The sequence below is a fragment of the Peromyscus californicus genome, unplaced genomic scaffold (genome assembly GCF_007827085.1).
Source record: "Peromyscus californicus insignis strain IS unplaced genomic scaffold, ASM782708v3 Scaffold_4__1_contigs__length_199733344, whole genome shotgun sequence".
Taxonomy (NCBI): domain Eukaryota; kingdom Metazoa; phylum Chordata; class Mammalia; order Rodentia; family Cricetidae; genus Peromyscus; species Peromyscus californicus.
Genome location: NW_026294562.1, coordinates 1,085,266 through 1,099,417, shown reverse-complemented (window position 1 = coordinate 1,099,417; position 14,152 = coordinate 1,085,266). Strand labels below are relative to the sequence as shown.

Sequence of the window (14,152 nt, the reverse complement as noted above, 5' to 3'; positions counted from 1 at the left end):
GAAAGTTCCAGGACAGTCAGAGCTGCACAGAGAAGCCCTGTCAGAAAAAGAAAGAAGAAAGAAGATAGGTTTAGAAATAGTGACATAGTTTTTATATTTGATGACAAAAAAACACAAAAGAGAAAACTGCTTCCACTATAACTTTGTCCCTTTCAGTATTTTTTTAATAGAAGTTTATGTTTATTAAGACAAAGAATGTTATCCTTGGCTCTAAGAGGGAAAAATTATAGGTTGTGTCCTGAGATATTTTTTTTTTGGTCCCTGGCATTCAGATTTGTTCTACATCAAGAAATAAGGCGCTGGCAAGATGGCTCAATGAATAAACACACTTGCCACCAAACCTCATGACATGATTTCAATCCCTGAGACTCCCATGGTGGAAAGAGAGAGCTGACTCCTTCAAGTTGCTGGCTGACCTCCACATGTACACAGTAGGACGTGCACTCACAGGCATTAAAAAAAAAAAAAAGATTTAAATGCAGCTATTGAGATTCTGGAGATGTTTGTAGAGTTAACATATCTGTGACATAACTGAACAGTGTGAAATCGATGGTGTCTTTCTTTTTTGGTACTTGCCTTCGTTTCGGGTAATAAACTGAACATTTCCACAAAGTAGAAGCTGCAGTACCAAGTAGGTAGATACACATTGCCCTTTTCTGTCTTAGTTACGTTTTCTGATTTAATTCAGATTTAAATGCCACGTTTACCAATGGCGACATTGCAATCTGATACATGATCTTCCGTGGAGGATTCCCCTACAGTCAACACGCAAATCAGGACCATTTAGGTTTCATGTAAACATTGGGGTGATGATAATAACCTATTAGAAAAGTTGTTTGGGAGGAATTGTTTTTCAGACTCTTTGGTACTCTGTGAACAGACCTGACCATTTGCGTGAGGGTCTGACACAATGGTTCTCATGCGCCATCTAGTGGCCACCGGCAAACTGTGCTGAGTCGTGGGAAAAGCTTTCTGAACAAGCCTTACTGCTGTGAATTCCAGTCCCGGTCCGGCAGCCACTGGACACTTGCCCATCTTTCAGCCTTTAAATTGAGAGGAGCCACTAAAGAAAGCATGCGTGGTGTTTCCCAAAACCCCTGTGTCGGAAACAAACTAGACGTAACTGGTCAGAGAAATGGTTTCTTCCTGGATCCGTGTGAAATCAGACTTTTCTGTGACTGGAGATACTCGTGCCTGCAGAGCTGAAGTTACCAGCGAGGTAAGTGGGTGACATTGTAACCCTTTTCCCCAGCACAGACCACTTCTGTCTGTAGAAACCATGGCCTGAGGGTGACTTCCATCACTCAGAGAACTTGCTCTGAGCTGCCCGACACGTGGAACGCAAGCCTCGCTTGATCCCGTGTCCTGTGCTGATTCCTGCCTGCGACATCTTAATTCTTACCCACGGGCAGGAGGATGGTGGTGCTCGGCTGTGGACCGTGATGAGGATTTCACAATAATCAATAATCAGACTTTTAACTTTCGAATTTGGGGCTATTCCAGTAAAATATTGATTTAGTCAGAAAGGAGTGATAGAAAATAAAGATCTGCAGGGTTATTCTTGGAAGCAGTACACACTTGGAGAGTTCTTCTTGTAGAAAGTGTCAGCAGTAAGGTAATACCCAGACAGCTCCGAGTGATACAAGACATTTAGCTCTGAATTTCACAAAAAACATTAAATGTGTGTGGGTGTAGTGTAGTGGTGGAATAATAGAAAATATCTAAAATTAAGATAAATTGCTTAATTTATCACAGATGGGGAAACCTTACTTCACCCCCGTTTTTCTATGCTAGTGTGCTTATTGCCTTTAGGAACAGGAAGAACTGCTTCCAAAGCTGTGTTAACTGCTCTTGAAGACTATCAGGTACAAAGTGATTTACTTTCTTATTTCCAAAGTTAAAAATCGTACAATAGCATGTCCCCTCCTGCTAATGTTAACCATTGTTAGCGATGCAGGCCTTCCATAGAAAACACTTGCCTGCAGAAACACGCCTCTGCCTTCTGAATTCTGATCTTGCTCCTACTTTGGAGCTGAGACTTGCCAACAACATCTAGAACATTATTTCTCATGCCTTATCAAAGGGTTATCTATTTCCATGGAAACACTGATCAACTTGATATGTCTCCAGTGCTCATATTTAGCAAAGTCTATGCAGAGTAACAACATGAAGAATCTGATTATTACACAAGTGAATCCTGTATCAAAAAATCCTGAGGAGCTTTGTCTCTTTTTGTATACTGTTTGAAACTTTTAAAATCCATTATCTGAAAATTAGAAGAATTTTTTTAAATACTGGTTCATAAAAATAAATAAAAACTGTGGGTTTGGGTTTCACTGTGGCATGCATGTTAAAATGTCACAGAGCAAAGTTCAGAGATTTCTGCTTTTCTCAATCTTAAATGTTGGAAGTGATTGTAACTTCCCAAATATTGATCAATGTTAAAATTGAAAGGGAAATTTTACTAGCTTTTTGGCAGACCCAATACTCATCAAAAATCTTGTTTGTACTGTAAGAGGAAAGAAAACAAAAACTCGCAAAATTCTAGTGTCTGGCCGATGCTATTTTCTAAGCTTTCTCATATGCTATACATCGAGTCCTATGTGTACATGCCACAGCTGAGTTCATGTAAACTCATTTTTCCATAAACCAACAAGACATCTTTAAATATAGATCTAACACTAAAAATAAATAACACTAAAACCCTGCTCCATCCTAGGCCAAGTAGGAACGGGATACTCTGCTAAAGCTGTCTTTGCTTGCCATGATGCTCACCCCAGGCCAGAGGAAATCACAGTCCTTTCAAATGCTTTAAGTCTCCTCTCTGCCCACATTTAGGGAGATGTTGCTGGGATAACACAAGACAATCTCAGGAAAGTTCTGTGCTCAGGAGGACATAAAGGGAATGCATTGTTTCTCACAGTCTGGCTGGAAGGGTGTAGCACATGGTAAAATTAAGACCTCCTCCTTCATTGTGCGGCACAGTTGGGCTGTTTGATCTCTAAGTCCTCGGGTAATTGGAGTCTACACAGCATGTGGAATCTGGGCCTGAGCATCTCCCCTTCATGCCCAAAGCCCTGCCTGGGGCACCATTCACCCCCTAGCCAAATTCTGATTGTGTTTAGGGTTCTTCTTTGACATAGGCATTGTTTGCAAGCTGAGAAAAAGAAGATATGGTAGAAACTAGAAATGGAAGATATACCAGTTGTTGTCAGGTGCACAGCCATAAATAGAAACCAAACTTAGGAAAGGCAGCCCTCCTGTGTGGGTGGAGTACCCTCTCATGATCCACAACCCCCCAAATGATGGCAGGCTTCTAATCCAACCCCACCACTACCACAGGTTCATTTTTTCACACAAGATTTTCATTGACTACATCTGTGCGCATTGGGTCATAATGACTTCTCCCACCCATGAGCTCTAAGGTGCCAGCACTCAGTTTATACTTCTTCATTCAGCAAATAACCCAGGCTGTGCTGGGCACTCTGTGAACTCCCCTGCAGTGAATTATAGGTCATGCTTCTGCCCAGGACTGAGGCAGGTGTTCTAGGGTATCATAATTTCCCATCTTAAAGAAGGACCGGCTTTCAGGAGAATCCCCACACCAGCACTCTGTACCATAGATTAGAAACTTCACCTTTGAGTCAGGCAAGGCTGCAACAGTTTGCTCAAGCCACTATTTCCTTTTCTATGTAACCCTGGGTGGATCCAGGTTCGAGGGGCCTGAAGTCTATGCTATCTAGAGACCTGTTTTAAGATCCAGAGGACAAAATTATCAGTAGTAAAAACAGGTCCACAGAGGAGGGCCTGCAAGGTAAGAGACTTCAACGGAAAGCTTTGTTAGCTCCTCGGACAAATCCTCTTTGGAGAAAATAACAGTAATTAGCAGTCAAAAGCCATTCATTTCCTTAACTCTCATGCCTCAGAAGCAAGTGGGGTCACACACACACACACACACACACACACACACACACACACACACACACACACACTTTACAGATGGGAAAGTTGAATTGCAAAGAGTTTAAGGTGTTTGTCTATTGTTGCCCCTAAAATGCTCTCCTTAGCTTCTCTGCACACCAGACAGTGACGATTGAGTCTGCCTACCCTAGAGATAAAATTAACAAAACACAACCAACTGGCTGGGGTTTCTACACACTCTGGTGGCTTAAAAGTTAAACTCCTAAGTGGCCTTTCTCTTAAGTTGAACTCTGTGGATTCAGATAGACTCCGGGTAGGAAAAATCTCAGAAGCACTGTGTGTGTGTGTGTGTGTGTGTGTGTGTGTGTGTGTGTGTGTGTGTGTATCTTTGTATGTATGTCTGTGTGTGTGTGTGTGTGTGTGCATGTCTGTGTGTGTATGTCTGTGTCAATGTGTCTGTATGTGTCTGCATGTGTGGATGTGTGTCTGTGTCTGTGTGTGTGCACATGTTGGGGAGAGGGTGTTTTAGCAAGTGATTCTCCAGTTTACTACATAGACTTTTTTGAGTAACAAGAGTTCTGACCTGCAGGTCTGTGTCTGTGAGGGCCATACCTATGTCTACATTTTCTCTGCCAGTGGAAAATGATGGCTTCTCCCAAGTCCTTGGCAAGTCTGTGAGAACTCATTTTCTTCCTAGGTTCTTAGCACAGTCTTTGATGTATCTGCATCAGATACACGATGAAGATCCCTTAGGCCACAGCTTTGTATGGAGCTCACTAGACAGGAACAGTAATAGGTTCAATGTGTGTGTGTGTGTGTGTGTGTGTGTGTGTGTGTGTGTGTGTGTGTATGTGTTTGGTACTAACTTGGGAACCCGGCTCTGTGGCCTTGGCTGGGTCACTTAACTTCTCTGTGCCTCCATTTCTACATCTGTGAAGTGGGTTGGTAGAAGAATCTCCTCTTGGCAATGTTGTGAAGAACATTATGTGTTAAAAAGCATTTCTCCTGTAATTGGGAACTTCTGTACAGAAATCCCAGATGGGGGTGGGTACCAGAAAGCAGGTGAGCATTCCGATGGTCACTTTCCTTCAGAACCAACAATGAGTTGTTTTCTAATCTCCATTCTCTCAACTGTCTCCCACTGGAATGGTCTTGTGCTTTGGGTCTGTCTGCGAGACTCGGGTTTAGCAAGAAATGGCCCATTATATAGCACTTTCAGACTTCCCGGCAATTGCTAATTAAAGAGGCATTAACCCTAATGGACTGGTGAACAGGACTCTTGTTTTCCACCGTGGTTTCCAAAGGCTCAGCCCTGGCACCCACATCCTCATCCTGGGCCACTCAGATCACCCAGGCATGGACCCACTTTGGTGGACCAGAGAGGCTCTAGTGAGGAGAGAGAAGGGGGTCAGGGTGAGAAGTGCCACAACTCCCGGACCTGCCGGTGTATGGTTCCTGGTAAACAATAGCAACCAGGCAGAAGTGCCCTGCCAGTCAGTCACAGGTGCTGATGATAGTTCACCTAATTACTTCATTATTTTTTGCCACTCCACAGAACAGTTTGTATTTACAATCCTGTATATGGTTCTATTACTACCACTTATTGTGACGATTCCAGCAATTCCGAGGAGTCTCCAAGGGCTTGGACAAGTAGAATCTTGTTTTTCTTGATTTCCCCTGAGGGAGGAAGGTGGCAGGAGGGGGAGAGAGGAGGAGCTGGGAGGTAAAAGCATCCAGCCAGCATGACCCACAATTGCTCAGATGAGTGATAAATGATGGGCGATTTCTGAAACACTAGAATTCTAAGACAAAACAAACAAATCCTAGCCTGTGAGTTCCAAGGCCAGCCGGCAAGATGGTGAGAAAGAAAAGAGGACATGATTGAACTGCCTGGAATCCACATCCACCTGTGCCAGAAAAACACTCAGACCCCAGCCCTGCAATTGGAAGCCAAGCTGGAGGCCATCCCTGGGGACTCGTCGCCCTAATCACTACCAGGCTGCAAATTAACAAAGTGAGTTTAGAAAAAAACATTGTGAGTTTCAGTTACTCAGATATTCGTAAATCTGCTAGAAGTCATGGCTGTTGTTTTACAGCTTGTTAAGATGTTGACTGTTTACAAATTATACTTTCCCTTTGAAAGAGCAGGTACCTCTCTGGCTTCCTGTCCCTCTTCAACGTCTGGGGCTGCTCCTGCCAGGATCAAGGCTCCCTAAGTGGTGCAGTTGACCTAAGTGGTGCAATGCTCCATTTGGGGTGTCCTATGCCATACTCTGCCACTTCTCCCCCTTCCTCCTGCATTTTAAATGGCCTTTGCCTCAGGCACCTCTAGAAGCAGTGTCCTCAAACAGACCCTGGATGCCCCAGGACCTTGTCTCCTCTCATTATCTGTAGGTACCCGGAGGAATAGATGGTGAGCATCTCCAGGCCTCCCTGTTTGGGGTCCTCCTTTCCTTCCCAGAGGCTTCCAGAACTCTGTTCATTCACAGGGTTATGAACCAAAAGCCAGCAAAGACAAAAGGGACTGTCACTGGGAAGCAAAACAACCAAAGCCAGACAGCAAGCCACATACCTGCAATTCTGCTCTCAGAAGACAGAAGCAGGAAAATCATGAGTTCAAAGCTAGCCTGGTTTGCCTCAAAAGCCAAATAGAACAGCAACAACGACAAAAAAGTGACCACATCTCAGAATATATCCTGAATTCCACCTCTGACCAAGACCTTGTCGGTGAGATGGCTGCTCCACAGCAGCTCTGGCAGGAAACATGGAGGAGAAAGGCCAAGATTGGCCTCCTGCGTGTGCACTGCCTCACAGCAGCTGCTCTTTGTTAAATCACATCTCTGTTTAAGTGCATCTATCCATCCAGCCTCCAGCAAGCTGGAGCGCCTTGTCTGTGACTGACAGATCCTGGAGCTCCAAAGATGCTGTCGGAGGCAGTAGCTCTCAGCACAGCCTTAGCCAAGCCACACAAGCCATTAGGCACTTTGCTCAGAAGTACTTGCTGGTGGTATCTCCAGCGCTCAAGCACCAAGCAATGGCCCCATGGTGACCTTCCATCCTACATTCCAACTCTCTCATGAAAGAAAACGCAGCTAACACACAAGCTCCCCAACCCTTGAAGAACCCAGAGCTGGGCTTCTACCCCCTCCAGCTTCTCCCAAGATTTTCATTTCCTTGTTGCAAATTAACATAATTAATGATTTGGGTCCATCCTGTTGATCTGCCTTTTAATGAGGTTCTTCAGGCTTTATTTTTTGATCTGGTATTTTCTGACCCAAGTACCTTATTTCATTCACATTTGAAATGTGCTGCTACCTCCTTATTGTTTTGAAGTCTAACCTAATTGGCTTCACAGGGAGAAAGTCTGGACCCCACACCACACATGCAGAGCCCCAGCTAGTCTTCGTCCTCGATCATGTGGATTGTCACCGAGACTCAAGTGAGAACAGGGACCTGACTTTCAGCAAGTCCCTCCACCTGAAAGGTTCTTTCTCCTCAGAACCTCCATGGGCATCTGTGTGAGTTCAGTGTTCCACTTGCTCACCACTGCAACACCAACATTGACTTTTCCACTCACCTGCTTTCTCTTTACATTCATGACAGATCAACCTGGTTCTTGATGTCCATTGTCCTTTGGCTTCTGCTTGGACACTGGGAAAATGGGTTGATATTCATCCTGGGGATGAAGGAATTTGGGAGTCAACATTGTTGAAGTTTGTAAATAAAAAAGGATTTTAATATGTCCCTTAAAAATATTAGCTCTTAGCCTGTCATGGTGGTACAGGCCTGTAATTCCAGCTACTTGAGACACTGATTTGTGAGTCACCTGTTCAAGTACAGCCTGCGCAACTTAGTAAGATGTTCCCTAATAAAATAAAAATGGGCTGGAGGTGTACATTCCTGGTAAAGTACTTGCCTGGAATACTCAACGTTTTCAATCACCTGGATATATGGATGGATGGATGGATGGATGGATGGATGGATGGATGGATGGATAGATGGATCCAATCAGCTGAGCAAATATCTTTAAGATAAAACAATTTCATAAGTATTTTTCTCATATTTGTCATAGCCTTTTCCCTCTGGTGGGGTGGCTTTCAGATTAACTTTTTTTTTAAAACCAGGTTGTCCTCTCTGTCTCAGCCTTTCTCTCTATACCCCTCCTCCATGCTCTCTGTCTGAGAGTCCACATATTCCATGGCAAATCCTTGAGGGACCCTGACACTTGCAAGATATGTATTCATATGATGAATTTCACAAAGTTTGTTGCTGTGTCTGTAAGGTAAGAACAACTGTGCTATCCGTTACTTTAGTGGCCTAAGGAGTTTCAATGCATCTCCTTAGCTGCAAATCACCCACTTAAAATAATGAAAGCTTAGCCTAAGTGTTTCCCCGCTGGGGGTGCCACCCTCTACTTCAGAAGGCCTGGGGTGCCCAGAGCACTGTGCTCTGCCTGCTGGGATGGGAGGAGTTAATTAAATTACCTTATATTTAGTGTTAATTTTGTCCTAGGCTTGTCGGGTAACAGACAGCAAGCCCAGGCTTGACTGGGAGTGCCAGCCTGGGCATGGGCCTCATCTCTGGGGCATTTCTATTGTCAGATTAATTAAATTGACATCTTGGTTGTGATTAGTTACAAATATGGTTCCAATATTTTTTCAACAGGTGTCAAACTGAGGGCTGTGGTCAGAATCACACAATGCAAAACTCTGTCTAACTAGAGGACAGGAATGGGAATTTAGGATGTTTCAGAAGATTGGAGGATTGAAGACATCATTTTGGGTTAAGATGCTGATTTGGCACTCACCATTGCTGGGTCCAGCTTGCAGCTGGGAAATCTTTTGTTGATAGAAGGGAATATGGGGGATTCTTGCTGCGTTTGGAGAGAGCACTTGATTGCTGATTAAAATCTGCATCACTAATGTAAACCTGAACCTTTCAGGAAGCAGGCTGTGAGAAGTCCTAATTAGTGTGAAATGATATTTCCCAGAGATGTTGCAGTCCCGATCCACACAGACCTACAGCACTGTAATTCCCTAGGTAGGGCAAGTGTTCCCATGGACCAGGCATTTGTGATTGCACAGACTAGAACTTAGGCTCAAATGTAATTTCCCCACCCTCACTCCCAACCCCTGAAAACCACTTTCATAATCATCAAATGAGAGATGTTCACAGTTTCCCCCATGTTGTAGAACAGGTGACTTCCTTGTAGGCCTGTGAATTCATCCACAGACCTTTGTGTGTAAACCAGGCAAGTGTTTTTAACAGATCAACAACTGTTGTCAGACTGTAGCCACTGGAGGAGGGGGGATCTAAGGCTACCAAAGAATTTCTGCTACTTAGGGGTCATTGAAAGAACCATACAACAGTGTCCAGAGAAAAGGCCAGGAGGTCTCCACCATTTGGGAACACCACACGAATTCATTCCCCTCACCTACTGTTCCTGTGTGAATGACACATGCCAATTGCCAGGTAGGAAACCTGAACAAAGATCCTTCTTCCTCTGGATCCTCAAAAGCTCATGCCAGGTCCCTAAGGAAGTGAAAATGAAAGCACCACAAGACCAAACAGAATTAACATAAAATACAAGAAGGTTTACAACTCTTCTTATCTCAAAGATCAAACAAACCACAGTGGCATTAGAGCCATGACCTTGGTGTAGAAGAATCTTGAATAACCTACAGAGACCCAGGAAACAGGCATATAACTGAGAACCTGAGAGTCACATGGGAAACCTCATGACCAAGTTGCTTTCACCATCAGCCTGAGAAGTCTTAACTCATGCAGCCTGCCTGCTGCATCCCTGTAGCTGGTGTCGTGGCTTAGGCCTTGAGTAAATTCTGGAAGCTCTGATTCCATGGCTACAGCCCACACTGAGCTGCCCTCCTGTCCTGGAGCACTCCCTCTGATAAAGTGACACAAGCCCAGAGCAGTTGGCATCTGGCCATAGCCAGGGGAGATCATGGTGAGAAATTACAGTCCCCCCCCGCCCACATCCTCACAGGGTTGTCTCAGCATCAGGATTGCCTATAAGCGAGCAATTATGCTGAAACACCTGGTTTTGCTGCAGCTTTCTTTACCTGCCACAGGTACTTTGGACACACACAATCATATGTTGGGTGGAGGATAGAAAACCACCTGAAAATGTTTCTATTTATCACAGGAAGACAAGGGAGGGAATCAGGACATGGCCACTAACATTTGGAAGAGCTGTACTGCGGCCCTAGTTTTCAGAAATGAAATGCCATTATACACAAAGACTGAGGGGTGACAGGTGGCCCCATTAGGAAAGAATTCACAAAGCTTCATTTCTGATAATTACTTGGAGGCTGAAATATAATGATCCCATTTATTCCATCAGCAAGAGTTGTCACGGTCTCCTTGCAGGAAGAATGAGCCTCCGCCCTTTGCAGACTCAACGTGAACTTATCATTTACACATACTGTTTGGTATAGTTTCCACATGTTAATTGTTCAATAAGTTACTTCCTGAACAAAGATCCTTCTCCCTTCTGAGCATTGGAGCTGGTGTCAGGTCTCTGAATACTGTATGTGCAAATCAAAGCTGTAGTCAGGTCCTTCAGGAGTACTGGGTAAAATAATAAAGATCAAATAAATCTCTGATGAAAACAGCCATTGCTGAATGCCTCTGTAGAGAAAAATCTTGAAACAATAATATATGATGCTTTCTGGCTAACAAATGGTATCCATGGTAATTCCTTTGGTATTAACATCCACTCATATGCAACACACAAAATTTTTATGTATATCATTCACATGCCCATATCACAAACATGATATGCACATAAATATGCAGATAAAATCTTAGTCTTCTTTTCTACTTTCTTTTCTCTTTTTTTTTTTTTAATTTTGACTATGTAGCCCACTCTAACCAGCCTGGAACTATGTGACCAGGCTGGTTTCAAACTCACAGAGATCTACCTGCCTCTGCCTACCGGATACTGGGATTAAGAACATGCACCACCACACTTGGCTAGCCTTCTATTCTTAAATATTCAGAAGTCAGATATTTATACCTGGTTTTTTACTTATTGTTTAAATAATAGATTTGTGTAGGAGCTGGAGAAATAGCTCAGTAGTTAAAATCAAATACTTCTCTTGCTAAGAAACTGAGTTTGGTTCCCAGCACCCATGTCAGGCAGCTAACAAACTCATGTAACTCCAGCTTCAGAGGATCTAATTCCTTCTTCTGGACCCTGAGAGCACCTGCATGCAGAGAGAGAGAGAGAGAGAGAGAGAGAGAGAGAGAGAGAGAGAGAGAGAGAGAGAGAGAGAGGCAGGCAGAGACAGACAGAGACAGAGACAGAGAGAAACACATATACATGTAACTAAAAATAAAATGAAAATAAAATATTTAGCTTTGTGTGGGTCAGATATTAACACCAGTAATGTAATGTTTCATTTTACATTGACTTCCCAGATGCTCTCGGTATTGGTAGGTAAGTGGGAGAATAAGCGAGTGATGCCAATGCCTGTGTGCTTCCCAGCACTGGTTTCTGTGCCCAGTTTTGAGGAGCCATTTATGGAGAATCATGCCCACTCCCTACCTAGACTTCCTTCTGTCTCCTTTCTCATCACATCTGTAGACATTGTCCAACAGCAGAATATGGCTCCAAGAAGCACTGTTTGAAAAGTATTTAATGATATTCCCTGAAGTTACTTGGCCAAATACGACTGAATCTTTATAACCCAGAGAGAAAACAAAATTATTTACTCATTCAGTATTTATTAGTTTGGAAATAGGACACAGTACCTAACACACAATTCTCCAGTGTTTGCTCTATCCTGGTACCTGCTTTGCAAGCTCCTTTCCAAGGCTTGAGGAGGAGACATACAGTCCCAAGCTGATGTTGACTCTTTGTAGCACAATTCTTTATGTTTTAAGGAGCAATTAATTCTGATAATTGCTGTTGGTACACCATGGATTTTTAAATGATTTATGAAAGAGTTTTCAGCTCTGCACAGGCGTCTCTGTGAGTGTTTTCCCATTACTGCCATACTCTATGGAATATCAGAAACAAAGGACATCAGAAGGCAGGTAAAGGTGGGAAATTGATAGCCCAGGCTTGAGGACAGCACATTAAGACCCTGGGCCATGCCATCCTCACTCATAATCCAAGGTTGTAATGCAGATAGTGGACAAATTTGAGATGGAAATGAGTCACCAGGTGGAATGTGAGACCACAGAGCCTACAAGGAGCTGCTGGCTGGAATAGCCTATGGCCAGAAGTGCTAAGGTTGTCTACCCTGACCCAAATACCATCCCTAGTGGTCACCACTACATACTCCTTCATTTTAACTCTGAGTGGTTTAAATTTTTCTTTCAAAAGGCAAAGGCAAAAGTCATGGTGGTGCACACCTGTAATCCCAGCTCTTAGGAGGTGGAGACAGGAAGATCAGGAGTTCAAGGTCGTACTTGGCCATGTAGCAAGTTCAAAGGCAGCCTGAGATCCATGGAACTCTATCTCAAGCCAAACTAAAACATTAATGTAGCATGAATCTTAAAAGTTCTTATTAATAAAATCAAACCTGAGGCAGGTATTGGGGTGAACTGGAAGATCAGAGAACCAGAACAAGCCACAGCTACCTCACCTCGCTAGATCCTCAGCTGGTCTTGTTTCCTCAGACTGGAAGCTTCTGTGTCCTCCTCATCCCAATTGCTCTCAGTTGAACTGCTGCTCAAAAGCCTGAAGCTTAACCAGCTAAATGCTTAACCAGCCAAATGCTTCTAGTTTCTGGTCTTCACGCCTTATATACCTTTCTGCTTTCTACTACCACTCCCTGGGATTAAAGGCGTGAGTCACTATGCTTGGCTGTATCCTTGAACACATGGATCTCTGCCTCTGGAATGCTAGGATTAAAGGCGTGTGCTACCACTGCCTATCCTCATGTTTAATATTGTGGCTGTTCTGTCTTTGACCCCAGATAAGTTTATCAGGGTGCACAATATTTCGGGAAACACAATACCACACATTAACGTGAAAAAAGGCAGAGGTGGGGATTAACATCAAAGACTGAGAGCAGAAGTAAGCTTTGGGCTTCTATTCTATTTATTCCAGACCACATTAATTACTACAGATCATTAAAGAGTTGGGCCAGAGAAAGGCTCAGAGATAGAACAATTAAAAGGGACAGGCAATAGGAAAAAAACTAGATAGTATTGACAACTGCTACTTGGGCTCCATGCTCATGTCTTTAGGTCTGTGTTATTTCTAAATCCCAAAGCATTGAAAGAAGGTTATAGCTCTCTCTCTGTCTTTAGATGAGGAAACTGAGACCTAAAGTGTCTGAGCCATTTGCTGGTCATGTCCCCAGGGAGAGGCAGTGCCAAGGCAGCTCTCTCCACCTGGAACAGTGTGTGCTCCCTCTACTGTACCACACGGGAACAGCAAGCTGCCCCACAGTCCCACCCAAAGAATGTGTCCATCATCCACCTCTGGTTCCTCACCCACAGCTCCTAAGTGGCTTCATATTGAGTCCAACTTGAGGAAAACTACCCGAGTTTGCTGGGCAAGCACGATGTCAAAGCAAGCCCTCTGGGCCTTCTGACTGGACCACAGACTTTCTCAGACCCTCTCTCAGAGCATGTTGGAGCTTCCTTGAATTTACTCACGCAGATGCCAATGCCTCTCCAGGAAACATTCCCTGAGTGGGTGACAAACTCACTCTGCCTTTGGCTGCCTAGGGTGCAGTGGCTGCCCCATAGGAATCTCTCCATCAATACTAGTGGATGAATGGCTGACAGCAGAGCTCAGCTTTGCTCTGCTTGTAACAGAAAGACCCCGAATCATGGGGGTGGAAAGGGCACCCCGCTATTCTTCCTGTCCCCAGGTAGTGAAATATCATTGCAACCCTCACCTAGATCCCAGAAAAAGAAAGCCAAGAGAATTATTGTCAAAAGCACATGTGAAAACAGGGTTGTGTTTTCTTAGAGCTTGAAATGAGAGTGTTTTCTCCCCCTCCAACAAAGTTCTATGGAAAAGAACTTGGAGAAGCACAAAGGCCAAGGACCCAAGGGGGTGGTCCACAATTTATTACCTATCTAAGAGCTGTCTGGGGTAGATGAAGTCATTAACCAGACAGGCTTTGGTGGGAGGAACCTCCGAGGTGCCTGGTACTGCAAGCCCGAAAGAACATCGGCATGGGCCAATCCTAAATCTCTGAAATAAAATGACTAGGGCATGTTCCCTGCCACTCCCCCCTCCCACCTC

The 14,152-nt window shown here is 44.0% G+C and overlaps 1 long non-coding RNA gene across 1 annotated transcript in view; it reads right to left on the bottom strand.

Moving 5' to 3' along the window:
- The window catches only part of LOC128095179 (uncharacterized), a 33,384-nt gene extending 25,504 nt beyond the window's left edge, over positions 1–7,880 (bottom strand). The window contains exon 1 of the long non-coding RNA XR_008213177.1: positions 7,499–7,880. This is a non-coding gene — a long non-coding RNA (uncharacterized LOC128095179). The remainder of the gene's footprint in view (positions 1–7,498) is intronic.
- Positions 7,881–14,152: the final 6,272 nt, after the last annotated feature.